This window comes from Ranitomeya variabilis, chromosome 7 (assembly GCF_051348905.1).
Source record: "Ranitomeya variabilis isolate aRanVar5 chromosome 7, aRanVar5.hap1, whole genome shotgun sequence".
Classification (NCBI taxonomy): domain Eukaryota; kingdom Metazoa; phylum Chordata; class Amphibia; order Anura; family Dendrobatidae; genus Ranitomeya; species Ranitomeya variabilis.
The window spans coordinates 6863684-6880551 of NC_135238.1; positions in this window are offsets into that span (position 1 = coordinate 6863684).

A 16868-nucleotide genomic window follows, 5' to 3' on the forward strand; every position below is an offset into this window, starting at 1 on the left:
TAGGTGAAAGTAGGATGAATGCGATCAGTCGACAGTCTGACAATATGGATTACTAATGGAGTATATGGATTACTAATAAAGGACTATCAAGTTTTTTATATTAACAAGGTGGGAATGCCGAATACCTTTGCTTGTCCCATCTGAGAACGTGACCTCCCAACTCTCCCATGACAGATGATGTTGCGGAAGGAAAGGATCAAGCAGAGGCAATGTCAACACCTGCTTGTTTTATCAAGAGGAGATAATCTGCTGCCATGTGTCTGGCATTGGCTCTCTCCTCTGTTCCAGAGAAGAACACATGAATTCTTGGTTAAACCGATCCCTCGTGTTTGGGGGAAGTAGGACAGATAGATGTTTGCTGAATGACTGTTCGGTTTACATCCATCTCATGTGCTTAGCTAACTTTAGCGTTAGCCCTCACCTTCACCCCAAACCTAGCTCTAACACCAACTTTAATCCTAATGCTTAACCTAATTTCTAACCCTGAGCTTAGCATTACTCCTTATCTTAACCCTAAACATAATCTAAACTTAAGTCAACTTTAGCCATAAAGCTCTCGGGCGGGACTGTGGGCGGCCTGCGGGCGGCGATGTGGGAGGCCTGTGAGGGGTCTCCATGTCTTGCTCTGATTAGGTATTCATAATGCAGACTGCTTACAGGTCACTGATCCCTCACTGACTCGCCCACCAGTTTACATAATGAATATATTGTATGTACATACTGAAGAAAAAAACCTGCAGACAGGGGCCGGCCGTGGCTCATAATTGCATGTTTAGTGTCCTAATAATAACTGTGCTTCCTGAGAAGAGAAGTGTAAAAAAAATTCTATTTTAAAATGGTGCCTGCAGTAGCAGCTATCACATCACCTCTATATGCATCGATAGCTGCTACTGCCATTGACATCGGCATTAAACGTGAACACGCCAGAAGCCATGTCACATGACCGCGGGTCACCGATGGATGGCATGACAATTCGGTGACTGCAGTAGACCCCTGTGGTTGTTATCGTCAAACTGATATGAGCGCCGCCCCGTGGCTGATGTTCATAGTAGATGATTACAGGCGATCGGATGATTGCAGCATCTAGTCTCCCTTGGAAACTATTGAAACTAGTAAATAGTAAAAAAAAGTTTTTAAAAAATATAAAACTTTGAATCACCCCCCATTCGCCCCATTCAAAATAAAAAAATTAAAAAATGCACATATTTGTTATCGCCGTGTTCAACACCGCCTAATGTATCAATATATAAAAATAATCAATCCAATTGGAAAACGGTGTGGAGAAAAAAAAAATATCAAAACGCCAAAATTAGGTTTTTTTCGTTGTCATAACATTACATTAAGATGCAATAACAGGCGATCAAAACATCGTATCTACATCAACATTGTATCAATAAAAGCATCAGCTTGGCGCACATAACATAAGCCCTCGCCCAACCCGAGATAAAATCAATGGAGACGCTACAAGTAGGGTTGAGCGGCTTTTACTTTTTTGGGATCGAGTCGGGTTTCGCGACTTTGTGAAAAGTCGGGTCGGGTGAAATCGGCCGATGATTGCGAAAAGTCGGGGGGCCGACTGAAACACGAAACCCAATGCAAGTCAATGGGGAATCAAAGTCGGCAGTGAGTGGAGGACAGGAACACACATACAGTGCCCATTTTAATGCCAAAAACATCAATTCTTGTTACTGAAGCTTGTCAATCTTAATTTACTTTATAATAATAGTTAGGCATTGAAAACTGGGGGTCATTTGGCTAAAGTTGTGGGGGGGTAGGGCTGGCTCAAGATTTTTAGTGGGCCCAGGAAACGTGGACTACGTCACGGTGGTGGAGCAGTGAGAGGTAAGTATTTCAACTTTGGAAGTGCTGTGATCCTGAGCAAGCAGGGGGGGGCCCACTCGTTCGCATTGGTACAGGGCCCCTCATAGTACAGCGGTGTGTTTGCATGGCGGGGGCGCCTCCCACCGGCAGAGACACTTTTGCGTACTCTGAGGGGCCCTGTGCCAGTGATGTTGCCAACGAATATGCCCCCCCACCTGATGAAGGAACCTGCACTTTCATCTGCACCTTCCTCTTTGTCCCTGTGTAAGGTGGTATAGTATGCGGGAAGGGGAACCTGACTTTCAGCAGGGTCAGATTCTGGCTGTGTAGAGTGCAAGGGGAATGTAGTGGTCTAGGTCAATGTACCAGCAGACTCATCTAGCACTGGCTGGGCAATGGGCAGGATGAGGAAGAAACACAGATCTAGGGCCAAATAATAAAGTAGGCTAAATGCAGTTCAAAATTGGTAACAGGACTAAACAGGCGGCATTGCTTTGTTCAGTGGAGGACAACTGCAATGAGCGGCAGACACAGTTAGTAGGCCCAAATAATAAAGTGGGATAAATGTCTGCCAAAAAATTGTTCATAAATAAACAGGTGGCATAGCTAGGTACAGGGGTGGGCTCCTCTGCTAAGTAGCAGACAGTGGTAGGCGCATAGCATTAACTGGTCTAAATGGAGGCCAGGGCCCCTGTATATTTTTACTATCATCTATCATTTAAACAAATTTGTATTGGCAGTGCCATTGAAGGATTTAACAGCACAGACTACACAGTGGTGGAGCAGGGAGCGGTAAGTATTGCAAGTGGTAGAGCACTGTTTGAGCTGTGGGGGGGGCACTTTCTCGTGGGCGGCGGCACTGGCACAGGGCCCCTCATATTATGACGGTGTGTCTGACGTTGGTTGTGCACCACCACCGCCAGAGACACTTCATTGTACTATGAGGGACCCTGTGTCAGTGCCGTCGCCCAAGAGTGGGCACACCCACCTGTCCAGGCAAACGGCACTCGCACGGGTGCTTGCGTCAGGTGGTAACCACGAACCTGTGGGGGGAGTCAACCAATGTAGGGAGGTGTAAAAATGGCCCATGGTGGACATACAGCAGCTGCAAATGGAGGAATTGGAGAAGTCAGTAAGAGGAGGCCATAAGCAAGACATTTTTCAGGCAAGCTACGTGTCAGCATGGGAAGGTGGGGCAAAAGAATTTGAAATCGATGGGTGGTTCATTTTAATGAAGGTGAGATCATCAACATTTTGGGTAGACAGAAATGTCCTTTTTTCGGTCAGTATTGAACCAGCAGCACTGAAGACTCTTTCTGATAGCACAGTAGCTGCTGGGCAAGCGAGCTCCTGTAATGCATATTCTGCCAATTCAGGCCAGGTGTCTATTTTGGATGCCCAGTAATCAAAGGGGAATGACCTGTGAGGGAGAACATCGATAAGGGAGGAAAAGTAGTTTGTAACCATACTGGAAAAATGCTGTCTCCTGTCACTTTGAATCGATGCAGCAGTACCTGTCATGTCAGCGGTCGTTGCGAAATCACTCCACAACCTGGCCATAAAACCCCTCTGTCCAATGCCACTTCGGATTTGTGCACCTCTAACACCTCTGCCATGTTGCCCCCTGCAGCTCTTGTGAGGACCATCATCGCCGCTGTGTGCTGGGAATGCCTGAACCAAACGGTCTACAAGAGTTGCTTGTTTGGTAGCCAATATTTGCTCAAGGTTCTCATGTGGCATGATATTTTGTAATTTCCTTTATATCGTGGATCCAGGAGGCAGGCCAACCAGTAATCGTCATCGGTCATCATTTTGATAATGCGGGGGTCCCTTTTTAGGATACACAAGGCATACTCAGCCATGTGGGCCAATGTTCCTGGTGTCAATTCCCTGCTTGTTCTGGGTTGAGGAGCACTTTCTTGCAAATCAACATCACTTGTGTCCCGCAAAAACCCTGTACCTGACCTTGCAATGCCACCAGTTTCTATTGCCCACTGAGAAGCATCCTCCTCCCATAAATATTCATCCCCATCATCCTCCTCCTCTTTGTCCGCCACCTCGTCCTGTAGACTTCCCTGAGCAGATAATGGCTGACTGTCATCAAGGCTTCCCTCCTCCTCGGCTGCAGACGCCTGCTCCTTAATGTGCGTCAAACTTTGCATCAGCAGATGCATTAGGGGGATGCTCATGCTTATGATGCACTTCCCAGCCATGTGCGTTCCTCAAAACACTGAAGGACTTGACAGAGGTCTTGTAGCTTCGACCACTGCACACCAGACAACTCCATGTCTGCCATCCAAGTGCCTGCCCGTGTATGTGTATCCTCCCACAAATTAATTACAGCATGCCTCTGTTTGCACAGCCTCTGAACCATGTGCAGTGTGGAGTTCAACCTTGTTGCAACGTCGATTATTAGGCGGTGCTGGGGAAGATTCAGCGATCACTGATGGTTCTGCATACGGCTGGAGTGTACGGGCGACCGGCGGATGTGCGAGCAAAGTCTTCGCACCTTCAGGAGCAGGGCTGGTAACTCCGGATAATTTTTAAGGAAGCACTGCACCACCAGGTTTAAGGTGTGAGCCAGGCAAGGTATGTGTTTCAGTTCTGAAAAGGCTTTGGAAGCCATAAAATTCCTTCCGTTATCACTGACTACCTTGCCTGCCTCAAGATGTACACTGCCCAGCCATAACTGAGTTTCTTGCTGCAAGTACTCGGCCAGTACTTCCGCGGTGTGTCTGTTGTCGCCCAAACACTTCATTTGTAACACAGCCTGCTGACGCTTACCACTAGCTGTTTGATAATGGGACACCTCGTGTGCAGCACTAGAAGCTGCGGATAGAGTGGTCGTGCGACTGCGCTCTGTGGACGAGCTGTCGCTTCTGGAGGAGGAGGAGGGGTGGTGAACGCCTACAGCCAACTGTTTCCTAGACCATGGGCTAGGCAGAACTGTCCCACTATACCTGTCCCCTGTGGACCCTGAATCCACCACATTAACCCAGTGTGCCGTGATGGAAACGTAACGTCTCTGGCCATGCCTATTCGTCCATGCAACTGTTGTGAGGTGGACCTTTCCACTGACAGATTGCCTGAGTGCATGGACAATGCGGTCTTTGACATGCTGATGGAGGGCTGGTATGGCTTTTCTTGCAAAGAAGTGCCGACTGGGTAGGTCATAGCATGGTACTGCATAGGCCATCAGGTCTTTGAAAGCTTCGCTTTCAACCAACCAGTAGGGCATCATCTCTAATGAGATTATTCTAGCAATGTGGGCGTTCAAACCCTGTGTCCGCGGATGAGAGGATGAGTACTTTCTTCTTTTCCTAACGAGAGTCTCTTGTAGGGTGAGCTGGACTGGAGAGCTGCATATGGTTTAACTAGCGGTGGGGGTGGTGAACATGTCAGATTGAAAGAGGGTTGGTGATGGTATTCTTGATGTTGGCCTACATAGAGTCTTTCCTACCAAGAACCTTGTGATTCTCTGACTGCTTTGGCCTTGCGACGATACCTCCACATTTGCTGCTGGTGGTGTCCTAACCGGTGGGCTTACAGTGAGGGAAGCAATGTAGCATTGCTGACTACCTTCATTATGAGCAGGTGCACCAACGGTACGGGACGTTAGGTAGTTAGTCCAGGCTTGCAAGTGCATGCTGGTTAAAAGTCTAAGCATGCACGTTGTATTTAAATTTTTGACATTCTGACCTCTGCTAAAGGTCTTTGAGCATTTCTTACAGATAACTTTGCACTGATCATTCGGATCTTGGTTAAAAAATTGCCACACTACACCCTTTCTACTATGGAATACCTTTTCAGGCATTACACGCTGTGCTGCTTTCACCGGATTGCCACCCTGTCCTAAAACTGTTTTTGTTTTTGACACATGTTTTTGGCCTGATACGGGCCTGCCAGATAACAGCTGTTGCGATGTAAATGGCTGCTGCGGATCATCCTCCCCCGCTTCTAAGCTACTGGCAGCGGCACCCTCTTCCCCCAATGGCTGCCAATCTGGGTCAACAACTGGGTCATCTATCACCTCCTCTTCAATGTCATGTGCACCTTCCTCTGTGTCACCGTGTAGGGTGCTATAGCGTTCTGGACAGGGCACCATGGTCTCATCAGGGTCACATTCTGGCTCAGTACACTGCGAGGGCAATGTAGTGATCTGAGTCAATGGAGCAGCATAATAATCTAGCTGTGGCTGTGCATCTGTGCACTCCATGTCCGATTCATCTTGTAATGGGATGTTAACTATTTCCCTTTCTAACCCTGACACGGTATTTGTAAAGAGCTCCATGGAGTAACCTGTAGTGTCGCCTGACGCATCCTTCACTTTTGGTTTGGGTGAAGGACACAAGGAAACGTCTTGTTCCTGACCGGGAGCATCCACTGACGACTCGCTGCTTTTAAATTTTGAACTTTCTGAAGAGGAGGTGAAAGAGCTAGAGGCTGAGTCAGCAAGGAAAGCCAAAACTTTTTCCTGCTGCTCCGGCTTTAAAAGCTGTTTTCCTACTCCCAGATAAGGGAGCCTTCGAGGCCTTGTGTAGCCAGACGATGACGCTGGCTCAACACCTCCAGCCTTAGGTGCTATTGTGCTTTTCCCACTACCACCAGATGCACCACCACCACCACCAGCAGTACCAGCTGGCAACCTACGCCCACGGCCTCTTCCACCAGATTTCTTCATTGTTTGGAAAACCTAACCAAAATAACAACCGTTATATGGTGCTAGAAAACAAGGTAGAAGATGTATATAAACTTGTTGCGAATTTAAATCTCCCTTTTTTGGGGGGGAGACTGAACCAAAACTCAGGGCCAGTGTATAAAACAACACAATGTAAGTGGCAGAAAGTGTCTGGCTGATATAGGACAAACTAACAGGACTGAGGTAGATCCACTTTGTGAGAATTTCAATCTCCCTTTTTTTCTTGGGGAGACTGAACCAAAACTCAGGCCCAGTGTATAAAACAGCACAATGTAAGTGGCAGAAAGTGGCTGGCTGATATACGACAAACTAATAGGACAGAAGTATATTCACTTTGTGAGAATTTAAATGTCCCTTTTTTGGGGGGGAGACTGAACCAAAACTCAGGCCCAGTGTATAAAGCAACACAATGTAAGTGGCAGCAAGTGGCTGGAAGATATATGAAAAAATCCAAGGACTGTAGTACAATTTCAATCTCCCTACAATGATCTCAGGACAAGTATGGCAGCAATAAAAAGGACTGCTGCACACAAAAGTGTGCACAAATAAACAAGATAACTGCAGAAAGGAGCAACAGGATTTGTGCTTTTAAAAAAGCAGTTGGTTTGCACAGCGGCGTACACACAGCAATGCAGCTATCAGGGAGCCTTATAAGCTACAGAGCTGATGCACAGAAATCGAGCCTCCACTGTCCCTGCAAAAAAAGGTGGTGTTGGACAGTGGAAATTGCTACAGCACAAGCGGTTTGGGGGTTAATCTTCCCTCCCTAACGCTCTCCCTTCTTCTGATGAAGCTGCAGCAACCTCTCCCTACGCTCAGATCAGCAGCAGTAAGATGGCGGTCGGCGGGAACATCCCTTTATAGCCCCTGTGATGCCGCAGAAAGCAAGCCAATCACTGCAATGCCCTTCTCTAAGATGGTGGGGACCAAGACCTATGTCATCACACTGCCCACACTCTGCATCCTCCTTCATTGGCTGAGAAATGGCGCTGAAAGCGTCATACGAAACGTGACTTTGGTGCGACGATCGACGACCGCATGGCCGATCCCACACTAGGATCGGGTCGGGTTTCATGAAACCCGACTTTGCTGAAAGTCGGCGATTTTTGAATTTGTCCGATACGTTTCGCTCAACCCTAGCTACAAGTCTTGGAAAATAGCAAAAACATTTTTTTACAAACTTTCAATTTTTTTCACCACTTAGATAAAAAATAACCTAGACATGTTTGGCATCTACAAACTCGTAATGACCTGGAGAACCATAATGGCAGGTCAGTTTTAGCATTTAGTGAACATGGTATAAAATAAAAAAAAGATTTGTAAAATTGCACTTTTTTTTACAATTTTGGTGCACATTAAGTTTTTTACCCGTTTTCCAGTGCATTACATGGTAAAACCAATGGTGTCATGCAAAAGTACAACTCGTCACACAAAAAACAAGTCCTCTCATGGACATATTGATAAAAAAAAAATTATGGACCTGGGAAGAAGGGAGCAAAAATGAAAACTCAAAAATGTAAAAACCCCAAGGTGGTGAAGGGGTTAAAGCCAAAGTGTGTGATGGACGGGGTCATTTTAGGAATTCCTTTCATGGATCACACTTGGGAGAGGCTCAGAGTCTCGACCTCTTCAATATTCTGCTGCGGACGTGTAATCTGGAAAGAGAAAGTGAAATTACGTTTTATGTTTCTTGTTTATCTCTCGCTGAGGGACTTACGGGAAACTGCAGCGTTTATCATAGGAAACCATACTAATGGCTCCTGGAAATAGATAACATTGCTCTAATCTGAACTGCATGATCGAAATAAAGGTCTGTATCTGAGATCATAGTTCGCTGCAGATACACAGAACACAGATGAGGATATGCTCAGTATTAACTATTAGAGTGCTGCCTGTCAGTTAACTTTTAATACAGATTTATCCATATGTCTAATGAGAAATCCTAGCACTGACCTACCTCTAAATCTAGCCCTAAACTTTGCTCTAATCCTTCTTCTGACATTCACTTTAAACGCAGTGAAAAATTGTAACCCTAACCCTAGACTTATCCCTATCCTTAACAATATCCCTAGCCTTAACCCTAACCCTATCCTTAACCCTAACCCTATCCTTAACCCTAACCCTATCCTTAACCCTAACCATAGCCTTAACCATAACCCTAGACTTATCCCTATCCCTACCCTTAACCCTAACCCTATCCTTAACCCTAACCCTATCCTTAACCCTAGCCCTTTGTATAAACAAACTTTAACTCTAATCCTAATTATAAACCTAATCTAAATTCTAATCCTCAACTTTTCGGACGTCTTATTCTAAGTTTGAACTTAGGATAAATCCAAACATGACTGTTACCTTAACTAAATTTAAACCTATCCTTGTAGGTGTTTTCTGGACTAGGGCTACTTTTTGTCTTACCTGTAGTATGCCACATCCTAACAGAGTGTAATATGCGCACTGTCAGAATTCTGCTCTGTTCGTGTGTTGGAGCAGTCATCACAAGATCCCTTATATTTGACTCCGACCTCTCCTTCACCTCCCACATACAATCTCTTGCCCGCTCGTGCCGCTTACATCTAAAGAACATCTCTAGAATCCGCCCTTTTCTCACCATGGAAACAACAAAACCCCTCACTGTCGCCCTAATCCACTCCCGCCTGGACTACTGCAATGCTCTATTAATTCACCTCCCCGTTACTCAACTTTCCCCTCTCCAGTCTATCCTTAATGCAGCAGCCAGGGTCGTCCATCTGGCTAATCGTTACTCGGACGTGTCCGCTCTTCGCCAGTCATTACACTGGCTGCCCATTCATTACAGGATACAATTCAAAGTACTTGTTCTCACCCACAAAGCTCTCCACAGTGCGTCACTCCCTTACATCTCCTCCCTAATTTCTGTCTATCGGCCTAGCCGACCGCTGTGCTCTGCAAACGACTTTCGACTAACCTCTGCACTAATCCGTACCTCCCACTCCCGACTCCAAGACTTCTCCCGTGCTGTGCCAATCCTCTGGAATGCTCTACCCCAAGATATTAGGACCATCCACAACTTGCATAGTTTTAGGCGCTCGCTCAAAACTCATTTGTTCAGAGCGGCCTATCACGTTCCCTAATCAAACTCATTTTATGTTTGTGTGTGTGTAGCCCATTCACTATCTCATCTACCCCCCACCCCCTGAAGATGGCTGGACCATCATTGTAAATACATCATTGTAAATACACACCTGTACTTTGTATCTCCCCCACCTCATTGTAGATTGTAAGCTCTCACGAGCAGGGGCGGCTTATTGTGCTTTATTATTGTATTGTTAATATTGTTACGTATGACTGTTGTGTTTGAAACTGTTAAACTGTAAAGCGCTGCGGAATATGTTGGCGCTATATAAATAAAGATTATTATTATATTATTATTATTATATGTGATTTGCAGACATGGGCCTAATAGCTTCCCTTCTTGCTTCCTTCAATTTTTCATTGAAAAGGGCAGGAAAAGAAGCTAGTCAGCACTTGTCAACAAGTATGAGCGGTCAGGGGCTGACCACTTGAACAGCAGAGCAGAATGCAACGTTTTGTGCAGACACGGCCTTTCTCAAGCCACATATGGTGAAATACATATATAGTTGCACCAAGATAACACAGATGTTGAGTGCATGGATTGTACAACTTGAGGAGCTACTGCAGGGAGCAGCTGTTATCAGTCCTGCAATTCACTCAGTTGTGACTCTGACAATTGCCTCTTTCCAATCTGATTTTGCCGCACCCAATATTACTGTATTTTTTGCGTAAAACTTTTAGCATTTAATCCCCGAGCCACCGTCTACTTCATCCCAGTCTATAATAAATTGGTGTGTCGCAGTACTCAGTTACATGTGGAGGATAAGTGATAGGTCATTTAATAATGTCTATTAATAATGGATAGAGTAAAGTAAGCGGAAGCTCCCATGCAGCACAACATGGCAATAAGAATGCCGGAAGCTGAACAGGCCTGATTTTCTTCAGTACTGATGAAAATGTGATCCAAAGCATTGTTGAAAATTGGTAATTCTTCTGCATTCACAAGTTCCTGTGTCACAGCCTGGGCATCGTCCGTGATGTTCAGACTGTCTGTGTATCTATTGACCAGTATGTGACAGCATCATACTGTACATGCAGACTGCCCGTGTATCGAAGTCTGAACTCGGACTGTGACACACGGATTGGTTTCATAAAAAGAAAATAAATCTGCTAGAACAGCCGAGCCGAACACCCGACCTGAATCCTAAAAAAAATGTATGGAAGGAACTAAAGCTCAGAGTTCATAGCAGGAGCCATGGAAGCTCCAGGATGTGAAGATGAAGAGTGTTTGTGTAGAAGAATGGGTCAAAATCCCACTTGAGCAATGCCTGTGACTAGATTCTCCATATAGGAGGCATTGTGAAGCTTAGCATCTTAGAATCATAGAATGTTAGAGTTGGAAGGGACCTCCAGGGTCATTGGGACCTCCAGGGTCATCATGTCAAACCCCCTGCTCAATGCAAGATTCACTAAACCATCTCAGACAGATGTCTGTCCAGCCTCTATTTGAAGACTTCCATTGAAGGAGAACTCACCACCTCTCGTGGCCGCCTGTTCCACTCATTGATCAACTTCATTATCAAAAAGTTTTTTTGATGCCTCTACACTGTGACATCCCTTCAGATATTTGTAGACTATTGCTATTAAGATTCCTCTTAGCCTTCTTTTAAGCAAGCAAAACATTCCAAGATCCTTTAGTTGTTCCTTGTAGGACATACTTTGCAGTCCACTCACCATCCTGGTAGCTCTTCTCTGAACCTGCTCCAGCTTTTCAAAGTGTTTTTAAAATGTGGAGCACAGAACTGGACACAGTATTCCAGATTAGGTCTGACCAAGGAGGAGTAGAGGTGGCTTCATCACCAACAATGGCTTTTCTATGAAGTATTAAATAAATTTTACTAAGCGTATTCAATATTTTTCTCAGTGTCATTTCTCATTATTACACATCATTTATAGACATTGGTGTGGACACAGCATTGTGTCTTAATTAACCAGATGTCTATTTTTAGCCAGCCGGAAAGAATAGACTGATATCTATATGTTGACTTTTCAATTTATGTGTTTCTTTCTGGTTGGTCAGGAAAACAGACTTTTGCTTGTGTAAGCCTGTAATATTGACTTGTGAGTTGACATTTGATGTAACATACTGTGCTCTTATTCTGGATGATTAGTGATGTTTACTGATATGCTAATTATACATTGTCCATGCCAACTAGTTTGTTGGCATTTAAAACAGAGGAGGAAAATCTATGCAAATAGATTACAGAATCAAACAATGCCAGTTGATCTTATTAGAATTACCTATAAATACTGAATGAAGGACATTTGTTACATTTAAAAAGTGGTTATATGCCTCTGTGAGAGTGAGACACAGAGGGAGTCAGAGATTTAGCCAAGACATCCAGAAATCCAAAGGACCAGAGAAAGGAGAGCAGCCAAGACATCATGGCTCCATCATGAGGGACACAGATTTGTCATTCTACAGGATGTCAGCTTGGGGGACCTTGGCCCGGCTGGAAAGATACAGATCTGCTCCATTGACCATCGGTGAATCCATGGATACATTTGGAGAGAGCCAAGATTGAGACCCGTTGGTTTCCTGGCTTCATGTAGATGTGACCCTCTTGTCAACTGGCCTTGCACTTGAATGGACTGTCATCTCCCTATGCTTCTTATTACCTCCTCTGTTGTGAACTATATTTCTTGGCTCCCTCTTGTGGTCACTAGCGGTATGGCACTTGGATTGTCTTTCCCCAGGTTGATACTCACCTGGTTCGTTAGGCCTTGGGTGTTCCTATTTAGACTTCCTGGAAGCTCAGTCTAGTGCCTGGAATTGATGTAATCAGTCTATGTCTGTTTGCTCCTGTCTCCTGGTCTCCTGATTTTTGCAAGATAAGCTAAGTCCTTCTTTCTTATTTTTGTTTATTTGCATTGCTCTCATTTTTAGTCCAGCTTGTTCAAAATGTGATTCCTGATTTTGCTGGAAGCTCAAGGGGGCTGATATTCTCCCCCCACACCATTAGTCGGTGCGGGGGTTCTTGGATATTCAGCGTGGATATTTTTGTAGGGTTTTTGCTGACCGCATAAGTCCGCTTCCTATTTTCTGCTATTAATTAGTGGGCCTCTCTTTGCTGAATCTAGTTCATTCTTACGTTTGTCTTTTCTTCTTACCTCACCGTTATTATTTGTTGGGGGCTTGTATTATAACTTTGGGGCACTTTTCTCTTGAGGCAAGTGAGGTCTTATTTTCTCTGAAAGGGTTAGTTAGTTCTCCGGCTGGTGCGAGACGTCTAGAATCAACGTAGGTACGTTCCCTGGCTGCTTTTAGTTGTGGGCTAGGATCAGGTATGCGGTCAGCCAAGTTACCACCTCCCTATGAGCTGGTTTTTGTGTTTGCGGACTTAGCTGAAACTCTTGAGATCCTCTACCACTAGGATCATAACACTCCTCACTGTGTGCGTGCCACAGGTGGGGTAATTGGCCCTGGAAAATCTGAAGTAATGGCTGCCATTATCCCGGGGAGTCAGCGAAAGGGTGAGACTCTGTAATGTGCACCATCTTGGGTACTGGGCTGGGACTATTCTATGTTTTACCTGTGCGTTTTGTGGTTCAACAAAGCATTGGCACACTGTTTTACCCTCATCCTGTGTTGTGTGAGTAATGTTACACCCACAGTTAAAGGAGAGCGGGTGTGCGATGAGATGATCCCTGGTCCATATGGTTTCGGCTAGCGGGCCGGGGCACCCGCCAACCCCCCGTGTCTCCACGTTATGGTGTCAGCAGTGGGACAATCCCTGGACCATGTAGTTTCAGCTAGTGGACCGGGGCGCCCGCTATCCCCTGTGTCTCCACAATATCTATGGTGATTTCTTTCCTGCGTGGATTGGGTGGGTTGTTACCGACATCTGATGAGAATTTCATGTCAATAGCTCCTTTACAAATGTATTTACTTAGAAAATTAGAGATTTGGTCAATACTTATTTCACCCGCTATATATATGTGTATATCAGCCGAAATAGTAATAGTTGCATGTAAGTACATTGTTTCCACATCTTTCATAACATTTTTTATACCTCCATGGAATTCAACAGTTATGGTGTTAAATATAGGAGGGAGAGGAAAAGGCCGGGTCCAGAGGAAGGAAACATAAGAGGACAAAGTATGGGTAGAAATTAGACAGGAACAGGGATACATTGTTCCTGCCGCACGCTTGAATCGTTTCCTAAGTGTTTTTACACAGTATGACTACAGCAATGAAATATAAAAGTGACATAACAAAGACAGAACAAGCTCTGTGGACTGATAATGTCACTTCTCCTCCTGGACCTGCTGCAGCTTCTGTCGCCAGCTGTCCCTGGGTTTATTTTGCAGGCAGTGCTGGTGAAGGAGACATCAATATACCCCTGGTGTGTGACGGGCACACTGCAGCCAGAGATACTGGGGTGACAGGCAGTTTGGGTGGGTGCTCTCTAACAGCACAGCAGGGGTAATCAGCTATTGCTGCTATCTACATCTAGCATCACCACACCCTATTTAAGCTCCCAGCTTAGTGCTGGAGTCCCCAGTTATCAGTGTATGGGAAGCATGGTGGCTCAGTGATTAGCACTGTGCTGTGGTCGTGGGTTTATACCCCACCCAGGACAACATCGGTAAGGAGCTTGTATGTTCTCCTTGTATTTGTGTTGGTTTCCTCCAGTTTCCTGAATACAGTGTATGTGTCAATGCCATTCCGGTATTTTCAGATACGACATAAGGGTGGGCCGTCTTTCTTAAAACTCAGAAGTACTGAGAAAGTTCTCCACCCACAGAGAGGAGGATCATCAGGAACATTAATTGTTTAGCTAAGAATTATTTGGGATTTTTGGATTGGTCACACGCCAACCTCCGGAGCAGCCAGTCATCTGCGGAGGCGCTGGTGGCTGCGGGTGCAGTGCTGGTCTGCGGGTGGGAAGCATTTGTAGTCATGTCGGGCTGATTTGTTCTGGGTGCAGCTGCATCGCAGTGGGAACTTGTATTCTCTCTACGGCCACTCACTTCCAATTGTGGATGCGGTGCTGGGGTCTGTGGCAATCAGCAGCCTCTGCACGGTGGTTGCCCTCCATGTGCCCGGTCAGACAGCCTGCTCTGCGTGCACATCCAGTAGGGCAGGTTGTCGGTCAGGGTATGGGGGACGGTTACTTTTGGAGCCACCTGTGTTTTACCTTGTACAATGACAAGTGGGAGGCGGTTACTGCTGACTGGCTCCAATCACTGCACTTCATCCATTTAAATGCTGCTGTCAATCATCGGCCAGGTCAGTAATCTGAGGACCCTGACTGGACATCTGCAAATTTACATACCTCCCAGCATTCCCGGCTTTTCTAATGATTTGCTGGACTAAAGAAACATTGTGTGCGTCACACCACAACAATATCCAATGGAAAGGTCAGGAATACCGGGCGGTAAGGAGATTCGCAGAGCTCCATCCGGGGGACACAGATTACTGACCTGGCAAAGATTTGGAATCCAGAAAATGAATTCTGTCATCTGTTCCCCCGTGAAGCTCCCGTGTAATAGGTAAGCCGCCATTTCACAACATTCTGCAATGCCATAGTGAAACCTAGGTTCTCCCATGAAGCCCGGCCTGTGCATAGCCATAAAACAATCGCAGGTTCAAGTAACTGTGAATACTAACAGATAAAGCAAAGAATTAAAAAGATTATTTCCACAATTGGATGATAAATAAAATGTTCCTGTGCTGAGATAATCTTATAACTGTGCCCCTGTTGTGTACTGTGTAATGGTCGTGTCCGACCGTACAGGAACAAGGTCGGATCATACCACATCTCCTGGGCAGGGGGGAGGACACAGGAGAGTGTACAGACATTACAGTCTGGGATCACAGGTGATGCTTTCTGTGAGGTAAAACATTTCCCTGTTTTTCAATGTTTTACCTCCCAGGGAGCAGCAGCTGTACTCTGCTGTGGTGATGGCCATTATATTTGTCTGATCTTCTCCCATCATTAATACAGGATCCTTCCTGTCCTTTATATTTGTATTTTTTGTCCTGGGAGAGACATGTGTGATAATATTAGGTTAGCCTTCCCCGTAGGAAAGTCTCCTTGTTACGGCTGATGGGCTCACATGAATTGGCCTTTTTATGCACTAAGTTCATTCATTCTGTAAGCATCTGTGAGTATGACCTATATCTACCTATGAGGATATAATACAGTGATGAACAATTATATAATATATATATAATATGTATCTATTATTTATTTTACTCACTTAAAGAGCGCCATTAATTTTCACAGTGTTTGACAGACACTACCGGCACTATCCCCATCAGGGCTCACAATATTCATCTCCTATCAGTATTTGGATTGTGGGAGGAAACTAGAAAACTCGGAGGAAAACCATCAAACTGAGCCACAAGTGTATTATTTGTGTCTTTTAGTTATAAGTGAATCTTCCGAGCTTCGATTTCGTGAGAACATAACTGCAAAAGAAAAACAATTGCTGATGCTCAGCTGTCCACCACCAAACATCCAGTCCTCAGTGGCCCCTGCTGGACGTCATCTTTATCCTTCAGTTGGTGTCCACAGGTCTCCGATGTCATGACACATCACGTTTCGGCACTACATGACATTACAAGGAGCACGGAGACATCTGAGGCCTGAGAGACACTTTACGACCATTATGTATGGATGAGTGCGCCAGTATTTATGTGCGTGATATGTGCCCAGGTGTGATTATATAACTTGTGTCTTCTTACGAGTGTATGATATGTGCGGGCGTCCGGTTTTCCATGAGTATCGCCATCAATCGCTGGCCAACACTCCGTGTGTTAGATGTGGTCAATTACACATTCATACTAATTATATCCTTGGACTCTGAGCTGAGATAAGAGCGTGCAGAGGAGCAATAAACCACTAATAGGCGGCCACAATCTTCCAGATATTCTCAAACGGACACAAAGTTCTATCAGAAGACGCTGAACGTCCATCGCATCCAAAACCTCCATTATTCAGCTCCGCTTCTTCTGTATCTCCGTTCCTGTGATAAGATTTCTACTTAATATATATCCAATTGATTTGATCTTTGGTAAAGTGAATACTATAAAGAATAAGAGTTAAATAACCCAGCTAATCCTTGATCAGCCGTAACATTAAAACCTACTGTTGTGTTCCGTTCACACCTCATCAGAGGTGCGCAGATTCTCCCGCTTTCTCTTCCTTTTTTTGACCATTTGCAGATTCCTACAGAACTATGCTCTCTGCGTATGTATCCACCATGACAGACAGAACAACATGGTTTT